Source organism: Cibotium barometz, chromosome 1, assembly GCF_041138505.1.
Source record: "Cibotium barometz isolate CiBa-2024 chromosome 1, ASM4113850v1, whole genome shotgun sequence".
Taxonomy (NCBI): Eukaryota; Viridiplantae; Streptophyta; class Polypodiopsida; order Cyatheales; family Cibotiaceae; genus Cibotium; species Cibotium barometz.
The window spans coordinates 63,957,896-63,982,671 of record NC_141046.1 but is presented as its reverse complement, the minus strand read 5'-3'; positions in this window follow the sequence as shown (position 1 = coordinate 63,982,671).

The window sequence follows — 24,776 nt, the reverse complement described above, 5'->3', positions numbered from 1 at the left end:
CAGCGGGTGATGGTGCTAGCAGCAGTGCTGCTTCTCATGAGCAGCATGTCCTTACAGCAGAGGAGCTTACACGAGCAGAGTGGCAGACACGCACCATTGCAGATTATCGATTTTGGGTTTATAGACAGAGGCGTCTTGCATTAGCACGACGTAGAGAGAGAGAGAGGGCCATAGCAGCTTTTGGGACTCGTGAGCTCCCGAGTACACCGGCACCAGCTCACGATCCTTCCTTTGAGGCAGACCTCCCCGCAGACATTCGACGACCCCCGCAGCCGGCACAGCCTCCTCGACGTGCACAGCAGCCTCGACGCGCACGTCGACTGGCAGTTAGAGATGACGATTTTGATTGGGTTGCTGTTGATAGTGACTAAACTCAGACTAGCTGGGTTAGCTCACTTACATTGTACTTAGATTTTTGGGCAGTGACTAACCTCAGACTAGCTGGGGTAGCTCATTTTCATTCTGATGTACCTATTTGATGTTTATATCATTATGAGTTTTCTCATTATTGAGTATCATTACATTTTAGTTGATGTTCTTGATTTTATTATATTTCTTAACACTTTGGCTATCATATTGTTTGTTGAAAATCTCCATTATTGAGTATCATTACATTTTAGTTGATGTTCTTGATTTCATTATATTTCTTAACACTTTGGCTATCATGTTTGTTGAAAATCTCCATGCCATCGTACCCAAACATGCTCTGATGGGGACCAAACTTTGCAAGCATGGGGAGGGGACCCACCCCCACATGCTTGCAAAGTTTGGTCACAATCAGAACATGTTTGGATTGGCAATTGGCACCCAGTGCGGGTTTTTGAAGTCTCTTGGTGCTTAAGAGGCCATGGAAAATCCGGGCCTTCCCCATACCATCGTACCCAAACATGCTCCGATGGGGACCAAACTTTGCAAGCATGTGGGGGTGGGTCCCCCCCACACGCTTGCAAAGTTTGGTCACAATCAGAGCATGTTTGGATTGGCAATCGGCGCCCAGTGCGGGTTTTTCAAGTCTCTTGGTGCTTAAGAGGCCATGGAAAATCCGGGCCTTCCCCATGCCATCGTACCCAAACATGCTCCGATGGGGACCAAACTTTGCAAGCATGTGGGCGTGGGTCCCCCCCACATGCTTGCAAAGTTTGGTCACCATCGGAGCATGTTTGGATTGGCAATTGGCGCCCAGTGCGGGTTTTTCAAGTCTCTTGGTGCTTAAGAGGCCATGGAAAATCCGGGCCTTCCCCATGCCATCGTACCCAAACATGCTCCGATGGGGACCAAACTTGGCAAGCATGTGGGGGTGGGTCCCCCCCACACGCTTGCAAAGTTTGGTCCCCATCGGAGCATGTTTGGATTGGCAATTGGCGCCCAGTGCGGGTTTTTGAAGTCTCTTGGTGCTTAAGAGGCCATGGAAAATCCGGGCCTTCCCCATACCATCGTACCCAAACATGCTCCGATGGGGACCAAACTTTGCAAGCATGTGGGGGTGGGTCCCCCCCACACGCTTGCAAAGTTTGGTCCCCATCGGAGCATGTTTGGATTGGCAATTGGCGCCCAGTGCGGGTTTTTCAAGTCTCTTGGTGCTTAAGAGGCCATGGAAAATCCGGGCCTTCCCCATGCCATCGTACCCAAACATGCTCCGATGGGGACCAAACTTGGCAAGCATGTGGGGGTGGGTCCCCCCCACACGCTTGCAAAGTTTGGTCCCCATCGGAGCATGTTTGGATTGGCAATCGGCGCCTAGTGCGGGTTTTTCAAGTCTCTTGGTGCTTAAGAGGCCATGGAAAATCCGGGCCTTCCCCATACCATCGTACCCAAACATGCTCCGATGGGGACCAAACTTTGCAAGCATGTGGGGGTGGGTCCCCCCCACACGCTTGCAAAGTTTGGTCCCCATCGGAGCATGTTTGGATTGGCAATTGGCGCCCAGTGCGGGTTTTTGAAGTCTCTTGGTGCTTAAGAGGCCATGGAAAATCCGGGCCTTCCCCATACCATCGTACCCAAACATGCTCCGATGGGGACCAAACTTTGCAAGCATGTGGGGGTGGGTCCCCCCCACACGCTTGCAAAGTTAGGTCCCCATCGGAGCATGTTTGGATTGGCAATTGGCGCCCAGTTCGGGTTTTTCAAGTCTCTTGGTGCTTAAGAGGCCATGGAAAATCCGGGCCTTCCCCATGCCATCGTACCCAAACATGCTCCGATGGGGACCAAACTTTGCAAGCATGTGGGGGTGGGTCCCCCCCACACGCTTGCAAAGTTTGGTCCCCATCGGAGCATGTTTGGATTGGCAATCGGCGCCCAGTGCGGGTTTTTCAAGTCTCTTGGTGCTTAAGAGGCCATGGAAAATCCGGGCCTTCCCCATGCCATCGTACCCAAACATGCTCCGATGGGGACCAAACTTGGCAAGCATGTGGGGGTGGGTCCCCCCCACACGCTTGCAAAGTTTGGTCCCCATCGGAGCATGTTTGGATTGGCAATCGGCGCCTAGTGCGGGTTTTTCAAGTCTCTTGGTGCTTAAGAGGCCATGGAAAATCCGGGCCTTCCCCATACCATCGTACCCAAACATGCTCCGATGGGGACCAAACTTTGCAAGCATGTGGGGGTGGGTCCCCCCCACACGCTTGCAAAGTTTGGTCCCCATCGGAGCATGTTTGGATTGGCAATTGGCGCCCAGTGCGGGTTTTTCAAGTCTCTTGGTGCTTAAGAGGCCATGGAAAATCCGGGCCTTCCCCATGCCATCGTACCCAAACATGCTCCGATGGGGACCAAACTTTGCAAGCATGTGGGGGTGGGTCCCCCCCACACGCTTGCAAAGTTTGGTCCCCATCGGAGCATGTTTGGATTGGCAATCGGCGCCCAGTGCGGGTTTTTCAAGTCTCTTGGTGCTTAAGAGGCCATGGAAAATCCGGGCCTTCCCCATACCATCGTACCCAAACATGCTCCGATGGGGACCAAACTTTGCAAGCATGTGGGGGGGACCCACCCCCACATGCTTGCCAAGTTTGGTCCCCATCGGAGCATGTTTGGGTACGATGGTATGGGGAAGGCCCGGATTTTCCTTCCCGGATTTTCCATGGCCTCTTAAGCACCAAGAGACTTGAAAAACCCGCACTAGGCACCGATTGCCAATCCAAACATGCTCTGATTGTGACCAAACTTTGCAAGCATGTGGGGGGAACCCACCCCCACATGCTTGCAAAGTTTGGTCTCCATCGGAGCATGTTTGGGTACGATGGCATGGGGAAGGCCCGGATTTTCCATGGCCTCTTAAGCACCAAGAGACTTGAAAAACCCGCACTAGGCGCCGATTGCCAATCCAAACATGCTCTGATTGTGACCAAACTTTGCAAGCGTGTGGGGGGGACCCACCCCCACATGCTTGCCAAGTTTGGTCCCCATCGGAGCATGTTTGGGTACGATGGCATGGGGAAGGCCCGGATTTTCCATGGCCTCTTAAGCACCAAGAGACTTGAAAAACCCGCACTGGGCGCCAATTGCCAATCCAAACATGCTCTGATTGTGACCAAACTTTGCAAGCGTGTGGGGGTGGGTCCCCTCCCCATGCTTGCAAAGTTTGGTCACCATCAGAGCATGTTTGGGTACGATGGCATGGAGATTTTCAACAAACAATATGATAGCCAAAGTGTTAAAAAATATAATAAAATCAAGAACATCAACTAAAATGTAATGATACTCAATAATGAGAAAACTCATAATGATATAAACATCAGAATGAAAATGAGCTACCCCAGCTAGTCTGAGGTTAGTCACTGCCCAAAAATCTAAGTACAATGTAAGTGAGCTAACCCAGCTAGTCTGAGTTTAGTCACTATCAAGATAGAGATCTAGTCAGCAGCACCCTCTCTAGCTCTCAACTGCTCTAGAATGCTCTCATGGTCATCCACTCGAAGCCGAAAACGAGGGTGAGAACTGTGTTTTCGGCTCTGTACTCGAACAAGAGTGAGTCTGGTAGCAACCACTAGATGAGAGAACTGAAATGCCTCTAACTCCCACTTCCACTGCTGGAACTCAAGACTCCCCCGATGAAGTCGAATCTGCTGGTAGAACCGGCCTGCCACAATCATGCTATGGGCGTCATAAGAAAACCCATGATCATCCACTGTATCCTGGTCAAGCATGCACTTTGGCCTAGTGCAACTCATCAGATAGTAGTCTACTCCCTCGCTGTTTCCCTCACTGGCAATAACAGCAAATACATCACCCTCCTGTAGCAAATCTGTCAGGTCATCATAACTGACCATGAATGCAGGACCTGTGTGCTCATCAGACACCACTGGATGTGAAGGATGCTCGGGGGAGAGGAATGTCTGTATCCATGCATCTGCCCATCCTCTCGAGGCACAATGTGACCAATCGCCATCCATACATGCTCCACAGAAGCATGCAAACCGTCGTGTGTAAATCGTGGGGGCCGCCATGCACGTGCTCCTGATGGAATGTAAGCCCAAGGTGCCAGGTACTGTGTCACAATCATGGGAGGCTCTGCGGTCAATCGTGCCACCATCCACATGCCAAAAAAATCTCCTGACAATCCGAGCATCACGTCTGGGGTACGATGATGCTGCACTCCCACACAAATGTTGGGAGCACCACTCGACTACGTGGCCCGCATCTCTGAACCGCTGAGCATCCTGTCGCAGCTGATGACGCCTCAAGGCACGTTTCACACACGCGCCTGCACCATCATGCTCACCCTTCCCGTGACCAGTCTCAAAGAATGACCAAATCACTGGGATACTAGACTGCACATGCCACCTATAAATCCATAAAAGATAGTCTTAGTTATTGTTTTCTTTAAGATGTTCTAGTGAATTTAGTTTAATTGAAAATGTAAGAAAGCCATAAGTACAACCTGTAGAGCCAATAGAATTGACGTGATGACTTGAACTGTGCGCCACAACCATCAGACCAAACCCATCGCTGGACATGTCTGATCCCACAATCTCCTAAAAAATCGTCATGGAGACGAAAGCAGTGTTGCACAAAATGTGCATCATGTGAACGATCATCACTGATATAGAAATGATACTCTCGAATAATGACACGGGTCTCGGGGGTACTCGCTATCCCATCTACATGAGCCTCTGCATGTCGATAGCTAATGTGGACCAAAATAGCAACCTGGTGAGGGAAGCAATACATACGTTTAGGACACAAAAAATCAATTAAGTAATGAAGCTCAAACATAAAACAAATAGTACAAAATACAACCATTACCTGCTCTGAGAAGTAATACTCAGATTGTATCTCCTGAAAAGGTGTGAAAGTGTAGTTCTCTGCAAAATCAATCACAGAGACGACCACACCAATAGGAAACTCTGCTAGGCATGCTCGGAACTGACGATCCTGCCACTTGGCACAATGACTGTGCCGTATGTAGGGGTAGATCTGCTCCCTAAATGTGGCTGTGAAGTGACAACGTGGTGTATGTTTGTCCACGAGCTGCAACTTCCTGGATTGTCCACCACTCTGGAGCTGGTGTGTCACATACTCATAACGTTGCCATGCCACTATCTCTTGGTCACTTGCATCAAGATCTACCATCTGTAGATGTGCAAGTGAACCACATGATGTGCAATTGCTCTCCACACAAGGCATCCTATGGAACTGGGCATCCTCCGTGCGTGCACACAAAAGAGAGTGGATGAAATCACGTGGACTACGAGGCAACTCTCTATGCCCACTAAGAGAACGGAACACATCATAAAAAAGATTGAACTCAACATGGTAGCGACAACAACATGTGTCACGCTGACGTGAGTACCTCACAAACCAAGGCTTACACCCCTCAAATGACCTTTGCCCAATTTTAAGCTCTGGATACGAAGCTACAAACTGAGAATACAACTCAGTTTGGGACATTTCAAGAAAGCAAGCACCGTGCTCAATGAACACTCCTCTTGTCACTCTCTTACGCAAAGCTTTCTTGAAAACTGGCGATGCACGACAATTCTCCTCCCAAAAACTTTCTATCAAGGTTCTAGTGGTTTCATCTAGTAGGCGATCATGCCTAGCTACACGACCACTACTCGCCCACATAGCACCTGGCATCTAAACTTTGTCGCCTAATAGACCCAACTCTAAGTGCGTGTGGTGCTATGGAAAGGATGCGAGATGTGGCACTAACCTTACCCTTCATTTGGGAGCTACTTATGGCTGCCACAATAGCCCGTCGAGCAGCCAAAGCGTCCGCAGAGTTCCTCTTCTTGTTAACTTTATAGGAACGACGAACACTTTGTAGCACCGCCATGCCAGCTCTCCTCTCTCTTCGACCTCCAATGTCGGAAAGCGCCCTGCAGTTGGCCATGTTGGGCAGATCAATCAAAGCATCAAGCACGCATGCCTGTGATGAAGACGTGAGGTCTTTGAAATAGGATTGGAAGATTGCACGGGCACGACGATGTGCCCCTGACTTTGATAGTTCTTTCCTATCCACACGAAGGGCGCCCAAAGGAGGGGGGGTGGGTTCTTGTAGAAGAGAGGACTCAAGAAGGGCGGGTTCATGTGGATTATCTAAACTAAGGGGTAGTGGGGGGGAAGAGGGCGAAGGGAGAGGAAGTGGAAAAGGAGGAGCAAGGCTTGGATCATCGCCAACGGAAGGTGTTGCTCGTTGACGTGCTCTCCACTCTCTCTTTCTCTCACGAGCTACCCTTCTCCTCTCCTCCTCTTGAACTTGGTGGATGGGGGGGAGTCTAGTCCTATCACGTTTCCGACTCCTACGGCTTTGAGAACCCATTCTCAAGGAAGCTAAGAGAGAAAATATTATAAGGGCTCAATGATGGGATAGTACTACAGATAAGTGTGGGATAGTACTAGAGATGTGTGATTATATAGGAAAAATAGGTTATCCACTTCAAATCTCACTGGATTTCCTATCTAAGATTGATTGGATAACTAAGATAAACATAAAGATATTTAAAGATAAACTATTATCCACTTAAAAATTAATATTATTTATAATATTTATTAACAAGTCTAAATATTTATCATTACCAGATATATAAATGTATATAAATATATCTTTAAAGAAATCTTTTATTTTATAATTATATAACTGCTTTTTTTAAATAAAGTATTTTTTTCATATTTTATTCAAAGGTTTATTCTACATAAAAAATTTTCAAGAAATATAAAAATAAAAAATTTATTTTTTTAAAATTAATAATATGATCTTTAATAATATTTTTATTGATCTAATCCCAAAATATAATCCTTTTAAATTAGTGATTTTAAATTCTTTTATTTAATAAGTTACATATATTTTATTATTTAAATTTCTATATTCTATTTCTCTAAATTACTAAATTAACTTTTCCAAAAATATGTTTTTGAAAAAAGAGGGGAGGTGGGAAGGAGATGCCACGTGTCACAAGCGTGCATGACACGTGGCATTCTCTTGACATGTGGCACTATTATGGTTGATGTGGCAATTCCATGATGTGGCATGCCATGTCACCATGTGCGAGGTGGCATGCAAAGGTGGCAAGATGATGTGGCATTAATGATGACTAGGATGATGAGGTGGGGAGTCAACTAGGTTGACCATGTTGACATGGAGGGTGGAGGTGGCAAGCTGAGGTGGCAAGCTGCTTATGTGGATCCTCTCGATGCTCACGTGGACATAAAGTGGCATGCATGTATAAGGTTTGGGCCTACCCAAGCCTCACACATGGAATGAAACCTAAGCTGTGAAGTTTACCAAGCCTAGATTTCCAAACCTAACTAGGATTGGTTTTAGACTTGAAAAGGGGAGAGTGGACACAATATGGGAATTTTCACTTGGGAGGATTGAAAATGGACCTTCCCATACTCAAATCAAGCCAAATTTTTTTTGATAAATTCATGGCAACAAGAGTATTGATCCCATGAGTTTTTAGATTGAAAGATTCAATATTTAATTTTCTAGAATTAAATTACTATTGATTTAATGGGCCTCTGACAGTCATAATAAATTTTCCAAAGTAAATCTACAAAAATCAAACCGTTAGATTTGTAATTTTATCTTATACCCACATTATACTAATCTTTCCCAATCTAATCATCACTAGATCCATACAATTTGAGCATTTTAAATGGTAGATGTGGTGGGAGGATAAAATAGTATGTTTTTTGACAATTCTAATATCTTTTAAATAATATAGAAAATAGTAGAACACATCAAAAATTACTCGATAAATCAAGTTAAGCTCTATGTTATTTGTATTTGTGAAATGCAAAATGGGAACATCGTATGAGTAATAATGTAAAAGTTATAGGCAATTTACTCACATTCACTATACCTGTCTAAACCTAGGACAGGGCCTGTATACAAACTTGGTTCCCAAAGAAAAGGGGATTTGCAATTATTGGATATTCGATCAGATTATAGTTTTAGGTGCCCAACTTTGCATATGATGTTTCATTAGAAGACCTTGAAGTGAAACTCCTTGGCTAACTATGAGAGATTGGCTATTCTTCTTGAAAAAATGCCTGTTTTTCAGCTAAAGCCAAGGGCGCCCACGCCATGAAACTAGATAACCTCATCTTGCAACCACCCCTCTTTGGTTATCCCAATTCTGGGAGGGAGTTTGGAAACTACTTTGCATGGAAGCTACAAGCTGAGCTGGCACTCTTCTGGGGTTACCCTGATTTTGGCGCGGGGGACCGTGATTGGATTGGTATGAAGGAGTCTGTCTCTGAATTCAGGGTCCTTGGATTCCTTGGCCCACAGAAGGAGATGGGCAATCTTTGAGTTGGTGCCCAAACCCCTGACATCTGAAGCATTTGTTCTTGCTTCGAAGCTCTTCCCTTTGCATTCTAGAGAGAGCCGGATTTCCTGAGAAAGTACTTCGAGGGAAAGGTCTTCCTTCATTCCTGAAGCTTCTCGTCTTCAGATTTAGGTTGGGACCTTGGTGTCTCTTTAGAGGCGAAAGGTTGGAAGAACTTCCCGGTGTCTGAAATCTCTTGAAGGATGAGGGAGCTGGCTTTGGTGGGACTTTCATGCGATGAAAGCTTTGGCAAAGTCCCTTGCCATTCTGACAGCTTCTGCCATGGACACTGGCTTGGCATTCTTGACCAGTGTGTCTAAAGGCTCGTCATTCCCCAAATGAACCTGACCATGAGTTGCTCTTCATCTAGAGGTGGTGAATACTTGAGTTGTCTTTAGCCAGAGGATGATGTAATAACTTTTATAGAATAAAGTGGTCTTAACTATAGATCGCCTTGTCTTTTATGTTAATTTCCTTGTCAAATTTTTGGTTTGTTGTTTTTTTGATTAATTAAATGAAATTTTTGGTTTGTTGTCATGATTTGAATACCAGTTATGATAGAAGAGTTGTATATCGAAGTCGTATGTGAATGAACTTGGTTTTGTTTGTAATTAAAATCGGTATTTTTTATCCTAAGATCTAATGCCGTCATGTTTTTCTCACTCCCTCTCTCTCTCTCTCTCTCTCTCTCTCTCTCTCTCTCTCTCTCTCTCTCTCCCCCCTCTTCTTGTCAATCATAATTGAAAAATTATTGACCTTAATAAATTTACATTTTTCACTGTTTCTTATGAAATAGTACTAAAGGCATACTAGATATCATGACTAGAATGAAGTTATCTTTGTATGCATAATTGTATACATTATTCACCTTGTTAATTGTACTCGCATGCAATGATATAAGGTCACATCCAAAGGCTTTAAATGGCATACAATCACATGCAATGACATGTAACACTATGCAAAGGGCAAGAAGTACCATGCAATGACATGCACATGTAATAACATCCAGATGCAATGCCATGCCATTCCATGATGTGCAATGTATATTGTAATGGCACATACATGCATTGACATGAAAAAGGATAATAAAGAGCAGGCAATGTAATGTAAACGTAAAAATACAAATGTAGAAAAATAAACTCACATGCAATGTTATGCAAAGTCATGTGAAATGAGAGAGAGAGAGAGAGAGAGAGAGAGAGAGAGAGAGAGAGAGAGAGAGAGAGATGAGGTGAAAGAGAGACAGGGGGAAAAGGGAGGGAAGAAGAGATTATGCATAGGGAGGGTGGGAAAAGGTGACAGAGAGGGAAGAGGGTGGGAGAGGAGAGAGAGGAAGAAGATAGAGAGAGTAAGCAAAGAGAAGGATAGAAAGAGTGAGAGAGAGGGATAGAGAGAGAGAGAGTGAGAGCCAAGAGAAGGATAGAGAGAGAGGGGGGAAGGAGAGAGAGAGAGAGAGAGAGAGAGAGAGAGAGAGAGAGAGAGAGAGAGAGAGAGAGAGTAAAGAGAAGGATAGAGAGAGTGAGAAAAGAGATGGATAGAGAGAGAGAGAGAGAGAGAGAGAGAGAGAGAGAGAGAGAGAGAGAGAGAGAGAGGGGAAGGAGGGTAAGAGATAAGAGAAGGATAGAGAGGGAGAGAGAGAGAAGGATAGAGAGATTGAGCAAAGCGATGGATAGAGAGAGAGAGAGAGAGAGAGAGAGAGAGAGAGAGAGATGAGGATATAGAGAGTGAGAGAGGGAAGGAGGATAAGAGGTAAGAGAAGGATAAAGCGAGAGAGCGAGAGTGAGAGAGAGAGAGAGAGAGAGAGAGAGAGAGAGAGAGAGAGAGAGAGGAGGGCGGGAGAGTGAAAGGGAGCGAGGGAGGGAGAGGGAAATGAAGGAGAGAGAGAGAGAGAGAAAGGGGGGGGAGGATAGATAGGGTAAAGAGAAGGATAGAGAGAGTGAGAGAGGAGGAGCAAGAGAGAGAGAGGGAAGGTGGGAGAGTGAAAGGGATGTCAAGTGGTAATAGATAGAGAGAGAAAGGAAGGAGCAAAGTTGGTGGTGTGGGGCTGGTGGGCTGGGATGTGTTGACCTGGGTTGGGATGGGCGGTGGTGGTGGCAATAGTTACAGAGATATTGTTCAAGTAGAGAGAGAGGGTAACCAAGAAAAGATCCCTCCACACTCCTAAGTGAGTTTTTAGAGTTAATAGATGGATCCATTGAGATATTCAAGGCCCAATAAGAAGGTTATGCCCAACAAAGAGGGATTTACAATGATGAAACTTTTTCTCCCACTTCTCAAATGACCATCACTATATCCAATTTGTAATTGCTTTGGCAGCCCATCATGGATGGAAAGTGCACCAATTAGAAATCAAAACAAGGAAAAAGTTTATGTGAGTCAACTAGTTGGATTTTCTCGACCTAGTCAATATAATAAAGGTCTATATGGTTTGAAACAAGCTTCTAGAGCTTGGTACTAGAAAATTAATGCCTATTTGATTGGATAAGCATTTAAAAACAATCATATGGAAAGCACTTTATATGTGAAAAAGGATAAGTAGGAATTGCTTGTTGTCATTCTCTATGTACTCTATGTAGATGACACGCTACTCTATGTAGATGACACGCTAGGAATTGCTTGTTGTCATTCTCTATGTACTCTATGTAGATGACACGCTAGTGATTTGCACCAATGAGGATTTCATTATAGCTTTCAAGGCTGACCTTGCCTCAAACTTTGAGATTTTAGATCTTGGTCTTTTGCATTACTACTTGTGTATGCAATTTATAAAGCACGATGATCGTATAGTCACTAAGCAATTAAAGTACAACAAGGCACTGCTCATCACAACAGCTTCAATATGGAAAGTTGAAAACCAATCTCTACACCAATGGAGCATGGTGTAAAGCTTAGTCTATAGGATGCTGGTGAGCCATTTGACATAACCACTTATGATCAAGCTACTCTTGATGCCTAATCTATCTGTGCAACTCATGACCAAACATCTAGTATGGTGTGTCACAACTTTTAAAGTTCATGCACCGGCCACTAAGCATTGGCACAAGTAGTTAAATGTATCTTTAGATATTTGTAAGTCACTCAAGATCTTGGATTGTTCTGTGCCAAACAGGGGGTGATTTAGAACTACGGGCCTTCAGTGATTTAGAACTACGCGCCTTCAGTGATTTTGATTGGGTAGGAAATTACGATACATGACAATCCACATCTAGACATTGCTTCTTTCTAGGTAATTCGTGCATATCTTGGCTAATCAAGAAGCAACCAATTATGGTAACATCATCCTGTGAAGCTGAATATAGAGCATCATTCACTGTGATAGTTAAACGTATATGGTTGAGAAGATTGATGAAGGATCTTTATGTCCCTTTAGACACCTCTTCTCATATTCTTACTGATAGTCGAAGTGCAATAGCAATTTGAAGGAATCTTATCTTCATGACCAAGTATATTGAAGTGCATTACCACTATGTCAGAGAGAGGCTCCATGAAGGAGAGATCAATCTTTTCTATTATAGTACACATGACAATATGGTAGATCTTTTCACTAAAACCTTATCACGTAAAAAGTTTGAGGCCTTCCAAAAAGCTCCTCTTTCCTTTCAGAGACTGATCTCTGCAATCTTTGTAAACCTCACATTTGTAATATAGGGGGATTTGTTAGATATATGGTAGTATAGCTATAAGGACATGTACTTTCCATGGTGGGAAGATTTTTCCTACTAGGTTTTCCCCTATGGCCATCCAGCTAAGTTGCATTATATGTTAAATGAGATTCATTTTATACGCGAATAATGTCTATTTTATACGTTTTTCCTCTTTATATGGACGTATTATACGATGATACATCACGTATTTTGGGTTATACATTTAGGCCCTTAAATTTTGATAAATAACTTTATCGATCAATAAATTTATCAATCGATGTATTATCAATCAAAACAAGTCACTATAAAAATACTACATCATTCCCAATGTACTATGTGCACGACTTTCAATATCTAAAGGCTATAAGCTAAAAAAAGGAAGCACTTCCTTCCAAGGTAGTGCTTCTAAAATTGGAAAATTAAAAATATTTCTAATATAATAAGTAAAAGAACCTTAGATATATGTGTACATGTGTTTGAAGTTTACTTCACACTTGTCCATAAATTTTAGAAAACAAAAATTAGTTTTGTCTTTCATTGTGTTCAAAGCTTCCTTCACACTTGAAAGATAAAGTCTTAGGAATAGGATTTATCTTTTATTGTGTTCAAAGCTTGCTTCACACTTAGAACATAAAAGTTTAGGTTGAGGCTTTATCTTTTATTGTGTTTGAATATGGCTGGGTGGAAGCATGAATATGTGTACAAAAAAGCTATGTCCCAGACAATGCTATTTGGGTAGTGAACTAGCTCTTTAAAAGGTGTAAAGCTAGATTTCAAGAAATCCATTTTACTTTACAAAAAAGACCTCACAATTCTAACTTTTAGGTTTTACAATTCAAACCTTCATGATTCCCTTCTCCCATGTCGTGAGCTGGGGTTTCTTTCTATCTCTCTTCTCTCTCTCCCTCTCTCTCTCTCTCACGCTCGTGTGCCCACACACAAACAAAGCTTGCATTTTTCTCTCTCTTTCTCTCCTTCTCCCTCTCTCTCTCTCTCTCTCTCTCTCTCTCTCTCTCTCTCTCTCTCTCTCTCTCTCTCTCTCTCTCTCTCTCTCTCTCTCTCTCTCTCTCCCCCTCCCACACACACACACACACACATACGCCTGAATACTCTATCTCTCTCTCTCTCTCTCTCTCTCTCTCTCTCTCTCTCTCCTTCTCCTCTCTCTCTCTCTCCGTGTCCCACACACACACATAGAGATGACTGAATACTCTCTTTCTCCGTCCACGTGAATACATAAAAGAGAAACATGGTGGAACTATAAGAGTTGGAAGAGGTTAAAACTTTGCAATTCTGAACACTGATATCTCTCTCTCTCTCTCTCTTTCTATGTAATGCAAAAGTGGGGATATTACATAAGTTTATATGCTACAGGTAAATGCACTCCCATCCCAGGAACGTAAGTTCATTAGGGAATATAAAGCATAATGCAAAAGAAAATAAAGAGCCAGAAACAAAAGAAAAGCGGAATGATTGGCTGCTACCCAATAGCTGTCTGCTAGCTTATTGATAGCTAACTATTAGACAAGATTCTAGTAGCAATTTAATATCTATCTAGTAATTTTGTAATAGCCTACGTATAGCTGTTAATAGCGGTGTATAGGTGTCTTAATAGTTATTCATGTTTATAGGTGGCTTACATGCTTTCTATGTTCTGGATTACAGACTGAGCTCTTCCAATGCTTCAACGATGCTTTTCCCAAAGTCACAATCTAGCTATGTGCTTTTGAGTCAACGAAGCCATACTTTGTCCGAAAACTCAAGGATAGGTTATCATGTTGTTGTATCTACCATGTGCAAATTTCATTTTTGAAGTATGTTGTCAATCATATGTGTAGTCAGGCCTTCGGAATGCATGGTGGGTTGTGCAAATGTACATGCACGGTGTGCACGGATTCATCACTACCATGTCAATGTCCTGCATCTAAACACACTATTAAGAGAATTTCAAAGGTTATAGATTCATCACTACCATATCAATGTTCTACATCTAAACACATTGTGAAGAGCATTTCAAAGGTTATAGATTCTGTCTTGTGCCCTAGGCAAGATGGGTCTACTTACCATCATAAAGTAAAATGTCTCATGGGTGAATGTACGAAGTGTGGAGCAGAGCAACTAGAATGTTACCCACGCGAGCTATTTGAATATACAAAAATCATCGCAGTGAGAGTATTTGAGGGTTAGGAAACAAGCACTTCTGAAGGTGGAAAGAAGAAAAAAAGGAAGGACCTTGTATGCAAGGAGATGAGTTGCACTAATCTATTGCAGTTGTTTAAGAGCTACCTTCAAAAGTTCATCAAACATGACTTCATGTATTGATGGCAGGCTGAATAGTTCAAGGAGTGCATTATGCATTTTCTAGATGATGTAGTTGTTTAGTCATGGACTTCGTTGAAAATTACTCTTTCAAGGAACAAAATGAAATCCAATCCATGCATTGGTACTCCAATCAAGTCACCATTTTTGTGCACATTACCTACTATCATATTGGAGGTGAGGTGAGAAAGACTATACACTTCTTCGTTTCTGACGATAAAAAGCATGACACTCTGTTTGTGCAACATTGCTTCATGCTTCATTGTTGGTAATGGTTGAAGGACAAAGACTTGGATATCAACCAACATTGGGTTTGGTCTGATGGGGCTCCATCTCAATTCAAGGCAAAGAGGCCCTTCTATTTTGTTGGGAGATATGTTGGGTTAACTGGAAAAATAATGGTATGGAACTTTTTTGGTAGTAGTCCTGGTAAGGGACAACATGATGGGGCAGGTGTAGTTGTGAAGAGGGCTTTAACACATGAGCAATTGAAGGAAATGGAGTTGAGTTGAAATGTGCAGCAAATGTCATGCAATTCCTTCATCAACACTTATCCAATGGATCCATTACACACTACCCTTCCAAGCATAGGCACGTAGAACGTATATTTTGGGAGGTCAAGGTGGGAGATGTGGATCAAGAGATTTGATGGGACTGTCAAGCTTTCCCCAAGGCACGCTTATTGCATTGTATTCGTGGCTACTCAAAACAAGATGGCTCCGCACTTTCATATATAGACAATTGTCTTGTTGCTGTAGTGCATGCATGCACGATCAATGTGGAGAAGATGTAGTCACAAAACACATGTGACAAGCTGGAACTACCATAAGATAACTCCAACTAACGGTGGAAACAGTGATGAAGAAGTTTGATAAGCCTACATATAAAGGGCATTATGAAGCACTAAGCGAAGCATGCTGAAAATGATGAGGTGGGCAATGAAGAAGGCGTGGACTTCTACTTGATCAAGTGCACAAGTACAAAGGAGAAACTCAAAGTAGATCAGGAGGATAGTTGGGGTTATCAAATTGAAGTAGGGTCCTACATTTTGAAGGGACCCTTTTATAAGAAGTTAGCTGAATCCTATTACAAGCTGTTGAGTAGAAAGCATGTGGTCTACATATACTCCCATCTTGTTAGATGTATTAAAATTCCTATGACACCTATTTAAGGTGCCAGGGGATTGTATATAATCTCACCCAAGGTCTTTGAATCTATATATAACAGCATGCCATGGGAGCTATAAACTCATCTTTGGTTATTAAATATACTTTACATTTTGGCTTCAATCTCGAATTCAAAAGTGTTAATCAATTGTTGGTGAACAAAAAATTGTCAATCAAAAGTACTTATCAACCCACCTATACACAGCTATTAATAGTTTTAGCAGTTATTAACAAGTTTGAACAAGTCATAACACAGCTAGTACAACGATTAACACAAAAAAAGCTTTGCATTATATATCTTTGCACATGTCCATTACAGTACACTCTCTACATGTCCATTACAGAGGAGATGAGAATATGTTACATTACATCAAAATGTTACACCACAGTACAATCGCCATCGAAACATAGCCCCATAGATGCTCTAATTTCTTCACGAGATCCTTGGCTGTTTGTATAAAGGTGTATCCCAGACCACCTTGGTTACCTCTTTCTCTTCTTGAGCATCCCCGTAGGTGACATCGTGTGCCATCCGCATGTCATCCTTGGTCGGGAGCTACACGGCCTACCACAACACCCCCACAATAGTTCAGCTTTCTCTTGGCATGTTCTTCAATAAGTGTGATAACCTGCAAATCTTCTGCATTGCCACATTCACCAAAGACATCACCTCTCCCAACAACAAAAGATCTTCTATCCAGTGCTCCACAACCATGGGGCCAGATTGTAAGTAAGAAATGGTGCACACCATGAATCACTCATGGAGCCAAACTTTGGTACAATATAGAAGGTGCCAAGCACATTATACAGGCACTTATAAAGGCTATCATCAATAAGCAATGTGTTGTCTTCATCAAATTGACTATTTCTCTCCCAAAAATCATCAAGATGCTTGAAAAACATAGGTTTGACAGCCTTGCGAGACAGCACAAGAACCTTGCCCATATGAAGACTCTGAAGTGTCTGCTGGCCCACAGCAAAAACTGGCTCGCAGAAGGGCGTACAAGGAAGTAAATTCTCCTTGGCTTTAGCACCAAAATCTGTTGATATCCAATATGCCAAGATAGAAAGAACAACTCTTCTTGTAGATCCACTTTATGAATGAGAAACCATTGAGGTAAAGAATTAGAGCACGAGGATCCTCCTCGAGATTGGATGGGGTGGACAAATTCTCCTCATGTGCTTCAAGCATCCATGTTGGATCATTGCAATTCGGAAAAGCCCATGCACAATATCTAGATTGGAATACATGTCTTAGATTTTTATAGTACATGTCCTTGAGCTCCTTTCGCCGCTTCAGCCTATCACGATATGTGTGACAGGGGATACATAGCTTGGGCCTCATCTTGTGCTTTTTAGGTTGAAAGCATACTAAATCCATGCTCATTTCTCTATGGATGACTACACACATAGCATCACATATCAGGAAAGGAACTCGACACTAAGCACAAAATATTACATAGGCAAGTACAGATTCAAGCACAAAACGTGATGTATGCACAAATTGAAAAACTCAATGGTTACACTCAGAATCATCAAATGTCAAAAGACAAGTACATTATTCAATGTTTCCTTGAATCTTGGATGAAACAGAGTTACATAGGCGTATTTTGGGACAATAAATCACCATCATCCAGTATGGCTTTTAAGAGCATCATGCTCAGGAGCAGTGTCAGCCACCAGCAATGGTCTCTGTCGCTTTCAACAATAGTATTCTTCATACTTTCCACACACATAGGTGTTTCCTTGGATACTTCCACAACTGGATTATGTGCATGTTCAGGAGCTTTCTTGAGCCTCTTGGATGACGCTTTATCTCACGACTTGATTTCTTTCACTTTGCCTGCGTCAAGCTTTCGTGCAAGGTGTCCTCACATGCTTCATCGACAAAAATTCATGCACATAGACAGCATGGCATTTTAGGCAAGAAACTTGACACCAAGCATGATATTTTACATTACACAAATTGAACTGTCGAATTGGCAACAAACTAATGCATCATTCAATGTTTTCATAAGCATACTTTGAAACGATGAATCACCGTCCGCATGGCCAACATGCTCAAGATCACGTGCACCCTGAGATGCACGGTGACCCTCCTTGGCACTTGCTTTCCTTCACCGCCTTTCTATCGCTTTACCTTCTTCAAGAAGTCCTGCAAGGTGTCTCCACATGCTTTATCCACATTACTTGGTATCTCTTGATTTATACCAATATCAAGTGACCTCTTGGGTGAAGATGCTGCCAAAACAGTAGGAAACAATTAATAACTATCAAAAAATCTAAAACTATTAATAACTAACACATACATCAGCATGTAGGCATCACACAACTATTGGCTGCAGCAACAAAATTGTTAAGTTCCACCATTTGTTACCTTTGCTATCAAGACCAACATTTTTGGCAACATTTTAAACCATGGTAGAGCCTTCAACGACAACATCCCAATGGTCACCGACATTGGTTTTTCTGGTTCAATTGTGCTCTTGAGTGGGCTGAAAACAGACCTGGTTGGGTCGCTTTCAAGTGATACCCTCATTAGGCGAAGGTTGAGGTCTATAGGGGCCCTTTAAGCTGCCATATTATGATTTTAATGACTTTTTGTTAAAATGTTAAGTTTCTTTGACTTTAGATACCTTCTTATTCTTCAAATGGCTAGAAGTTTGAATTTCAAAGTTTCCCGCCAAAATTGAATTTAAAATTGAGTGGGCAAAACCATATCATGTGACATATCTATGGAAAGAGCTCAGCGACGAGTAGATTCTGGATCTCTAATCTTCGACAAATTTTGAGCTCATATGTAGAAGTTATGGATGTCTGAAATTTCAAAAACTTCCCCCCCCCACTTTTTTGGGAATGAAAAGTACAAAAAAGGTATCTTCTAGAGAATCTTTTGACCACCTTTAATTACCCAACATTTTTGTATACATGGCATCACATGATTGGCCCTTTTCCTTAATAGCCTTTTAATCACATGGCATCTTAAAGGGCCCCTGTAGACCTCAACCTTCCCTTAATGCCTAGGTGAAGGTGCTAAAAAAATAGTAGAGAACATTATCAACTATTATTACAACTTTAAACAAAAGTGCCATATTTATTACTACAATTATTAACACAACTATTAGCATAATTATTAACAACAGCTATTAGAAAATATTAGCACAGCTATTAATAACTATTAACACATGTTTTAGAATTTAGGGCTTAACAACAACTATTGAAAGCTATAAGCACATTTATTAAAAGCTATTAGCACAATTATTAAAAGCTATTAACAGCTATTAGCACAGGTTTAGATTTTAAGACTTAAAGATAATTAACCTTTTGAGTTACCATGGCTATTACCATCTATTACCATGGCTATTACCATCTATTACATAGCTATTAGCATAGCTATTGGTAGCTATTAGCATAACATGCATATTAAAAGCCTATGCATAGCTATGAGGAACTATTACTTCAGCTATTGGCAACTATTAGTAGAATTAGAACTTACCACCAGCTACTAACAACTATTACCACAGCTATTAACCTATATCACCACAGCCACTAACAGATATTACACAGCTTTTATATAGCTATTACATAGCTATTGCAAAGCTAGGGGTAGCTATTAGCACAACATGCATATTAAAGCCTATTAGCACAACATGCATACCCACAGCTATTAGCACATTTGTTGGCAGCTATTAGCACAAGCATATTAAAAACTAATAACATCATTACACAACTGTTGGTAGCTATTAGCATAACATGCATATTAAAAGCCTATGCACAGCTATTAGCAAATATTACCTTAGCTTTTAGTAGAATTAGGACTTACCATAGCTACTAACACAGCCATTAACATCTATCATCATCATATCCATTAACAGATATTACATAGCTATTAAAGCACATCTATTGTTGGTAGCTATTAGCACAATAAGCATATTAAAAACTATTAACATCTATTACACAACTATTAGTAGCTATCATCAATAGCTATTGGTAGCTATCAACATCTACTAGTAGTTAGTAGCTATAGGTAGCCATCAGCATCTATTAATTGCTATCAGTAGCAACTACAAACATCTAATAATACAACTATTAGTCCAATGACTTGAGAACTAGCTATTATTAGCAAAATTATTTGGGACATACCTGGTGGGCCAGGTTCTTGGACATGGGTTTATAATCTAGCAAACATAATCTTTACAACATGAGGAATCTGTCGGCTATAGTTTGTTGCCAAGCAACAATCCTTACTCTACGAAGGTTAAATATGGCAAAGCAGAAGATGTGGTATGGATAATTGCATGGTAGCATGCAAACACCCATAACCATCTCATCTTCTAACCCTAAGCCGCATACACTTTAAAGATATTTTTAGAGTTTACAATTTATCTTTTTTGTGTTCGAAGCTTACTTCATACTCCAAAGATAAATATTAATGAGTAAATTTTATTCTATTCTTCGCATGAAGTGGGATGCCTTAATATTGCATGCCCATGAATGTAAGAGTCATTAATTAGGAGCATAGGAGTTATTATCACAAGGGGCCCATGGTAACCTAGGGTATCCCATGTCTTAGCATCACCCTCTTCAGAGGTACCTTTGATTTTAGTGATGGTGAGAATGCGGACAAAATTTGGGCCCATGGGTAGACTAGCAGGTCGTGTCAAGTGCACTATTAATCCTTCCTCCAAGCACTCTTACATTCATGGACATGCATATGTGTTTGCGACCTCTTTAATTTGTTCAATTAGGGTATTGCTCATATCTAATATTCTTTTGCACATGTTTTCTAGATCAATCGTCGAAAATGGTGCATGGTCTAGAATAGGATTATGTTGATGAGGTAAGACAAGGAAAAACATCATCTCATATGCGGTGTAAAAGTTGTGGTCATGCATTTCATGGTAGCGTTACTAGAATCAAAGAACATTTATTTGGCATTGGTAATAATGTTGAACATTGTATAGTTCTCCCTGCTGACTTACATACTAAACTACATAAGTATGTAGCAAAGCTTAAGTTCAAAGGGGATGTAAATATAAAAAGGAAATTAGGCTTTGCAGTACGACCAATTGAAATGGTCGAAGAAGATAATACACATGTGTCTACAAGTGAATGTATGCCATCTTGTGGTCCTACACATGAATCAATAGCACATGCTTGTCAACCCAATACTTGTCCATCCATAAGTACTCTGTCTACATCATGTCCATCTGCCAGTACTCTGTCTACATACATGATGCAGGGCTCTAGCAAGAAGAGTCGTAAAGAGTAGACACCTTTGCAGGTAGTATTTGATAAGCAAGGGATGCTTGAATTACATTTGAAATGGACACAAGAATTTGTTGCATGTGGGATTCCATTCAATGTAGTCCAAAATCCTATTTTTGATGAGTACAACAAAGTCTAGGTTTCACTTGCCTGATTACAATAAAATGCAGATAGAGTATCTTGAAAAGATCAAACATACGACTAAACTTGCATTGAAACATACAATGTTTGATTTTGTACCTACATTTGGTTTACAATTGTAACTAATGTGTGGACTAGCTCTATCAAAAGAAGCCATTGATTAATATTGCTTGAATATGTCCTAGATGTTCTTTATTTCTAAAGGCTATAGACACCTCATTGAAGGAGAAGACCTCTTCGTACATATAAAAAATCTATATTCCTCCTTAGCCTGAATAATGAATAAGTTTTTTACCACCTTTGTATTTTGTAGGTGGTAATGTAAGATTCCTCCTTAGCCTGAATAATGAATAAGTTTTTAACTCAATCCGCTGTAATCATTTCCTATTTTAGAATGCAAGAAAATATGATTTTTCCTTGTTTTTGTCTAGAGAGAGGTAATTCAAAATTGAGATATTTTTAGATATAAAAATTCTCCTTCCGTGAAATAGAAGTTCAAAATAAATTCTCTAAAATGCATTAGGAATCAATTAAAAATGATATAAGGAACCTTAGCCTAAGGGTCTAGATTTTCAAAAATTTTTGGATTATGGTCCAATTAAGGTTCCTATGGGCCAATAGGATTAATCCAAGTGTTGGGACAAGATAAATCTAAAGAATAAAAGAAAATACCCAAAAATGAGTAAATGCTCACATAAGATGAAGAGTTGACTGAGTAGAAGGTTTATTAGTTAAAAATTAAGAGATATTACTAAAAAAATGAGATATTTTAGAGAAATAATATTTTTATCTCTCCTCTCTCATAGATCAAACTAGATAAAAATGGGAGCTAAACTAGTCCAAATCTTGTCCAAATTCAGCCAACCTGAAGTTTGAAAATTCCAAAACTTAGTTGGACTCAGTTAGTGGCCTCCCTCACCTATAAATAGACCCTCATTCTTTTGTATTCTCATCTGTGAACTATACCATGCAAGTATTACATTAAAATACTCATATTTTCTATTCTTCCTTAAAAATCCTCTATTTTTTGGAGAGATTGGAGCTTCTCTCTCTCTCTCTCTCTTCAACAATTCTTGGAGCTTTCCTCTCAATAGACTAAACAAATTGATTGGTTGGGGGCTTCCTTCTAAGATAAAGAAGTAAGCAAAATCTAGAGGTAAGAAGTAATTTCATGCTTTTGATTATATTCTCAAATGATTTCACTTCTCAACCCCTCTCAAGCTTGAGAAGTTTCAAACTAATTGTTTTCAATGCAAAACAAGCTTTCTATAAGAATTCTAATGATTAATCACAAAAAAGTTAGTCTTTATTTTATGTATATATCTCTCTCCCAAAAGAATAGTCATTCTTATGACATTCTCTATTCAAATGGATGCTTCTCATTGATAAATTCTCAATTCAAAAATCAAACTCTATGCTAGTTAAGCTAGAGGTTAAGAAAATGGCTTTTTTATGCTTTTATGCTAATAAATTATGGTAAACTTATGATTAAATTCCATAAATTGGATTTAAGTCTAAGGATAGTTATTCTATCATAATTGTATTATAAAGTCTTATTTTTTCTAGAAATATTGAAAATTATCAATAATAGCAGCTATGGTAAAATTTTTAGAAATTAATACATAACTCATTTTTATGCATAATGTGAAAAGAGGACTTCCTACCATATTCTAGGATTAGTCATCCTATGCTAAAAGAATGATTTTCATTAGATTCATGGAAAACTAATTTTTAGTATTTGTGCATAGATAATTAATTAAGAAAAAGAGAAATTTTTGGTATTTTTATTTTTATGCAAAAAGAAGAATTCCCATGATAATAGAGATATGTTGCCATATATATATAGGCAGTGATGTGTGTGAACACACTAAGGACCGCCGGGGCACATGATTGCACTTTCTGTCAAACATAACATCACCCCATATATTCGTTCAGCTAAAACAGCAAAACAGGCTTGGGATATTCTAGCTGGTTTGTATGCAGGTCGTAACGAGGCAAAAATCGCTTACCTGCGTAAAGAGCTAGAATTGAAGATTATGCAAGAAGATGATGACATGAATGTTTTTCTTGCTGAGATTAAAGATCTCAAAGAACAATTGATTTCTATAGGTGAGATTATTCCTGATCATTCTCTTGTGCAGACTGTTCTTGATGCTTTACCTGAGACATATCAGACTTTTGCTTCCACGTGGAGACTTCTTAATGAGGACAGACCTGATGCTGTCAAGTATGATACTTTAGTCAACAAACTCTTGCAAGAAGCGCAGTCCACGCAAAACAGGGCCAGGCAGCGTGCAGTTGATCAAGCATTTATTGCCGCCCAGCAGCAGAGAAGAAGTGGTAAGGCAGCCCCTTCCACTGTTTCTTCTCCTATTAGTAGGTCTGCAACTTCTTCTCCTTCCACAGGTAGCAACAATAAGTCTGAGAAGGCTCTTGATAAAGGCAAGAAAAAGACCAGGTGCAACTATTGTAAGGCAAATGATCATAACATTAAGAATTGCCCTAAGCTAAAGGCTAAAGAGGCAAAGAAGAAAGAGTCAAATGCAGCCACAATAGCGGATGCTTCTACAAATGCAGATTCTGCAAATGTTGTGCAGGATATAGAATGGGCGTTTAGCGTGTATTGCCAATATGACCCATCTGTACATGATGCATGTTTGGCAGTTTCTGTTGACTCTCATGTATGGTATTTTGACAGTGGTGCTACAAAGCACATTACCTCGCATCGTGATATGTTCACTTCTCTTGAGGCTGTCCCTAATGGGAATACTGTCACATGTGCCAATAATGCTTCTTACCCAGTGAAGGGCATTGGTAAAATTATGCTTACTGCTGCAAATGGCAGTGCTTTCACACTTTAAACGACTAGTGTCTAGCATACCTCCCCTCAAGTTATCTTAGCACACCTGGACCCTATATCAAGTTTCTCTCTTACTTGATAGCCTACGACTAGTGCCTCGAGTCCCTAAACTCATAGTCCTTGACACACTCTCTCTCTATGTGTCCAAGGCTTACTATAGTTGCCCGCGACCTTGACTAAAGTGCTAACACATACATCTACCATGTGGCCTACATCATCGGTAGCTCAGAGGTGGTTTTACTTTGTTGGGGCAGGTTACATGCTAGTCGCAAGAGGCATGGACATAGTGCCCTGCAAACCACTTGTGTTGTCGTCTCTCCGCTGGGTCAGGGAAATATAAATCCTCGAAATGGCCCATGAGTCTAGCTCGGCTCGTTCGAGTTGTAGCAGCGGAAGAGATGAGATGCTCAAAGGCGAAAGTAGTCATATCTTGTGAGTGGGTGAGGTCAAGAACACCAGATAAGTGTGGAACTTCCATCTATAAAATCAAATTCTTTGATTACAAATCTTCATTAATGAAGCTTAAGGAATGAAAATACAACACAAAAGCTCTTTTTGAGTTTTTATTATCAATTCTTGATAAGAATTCATTTGTCCTTATTAGCTTTCAACA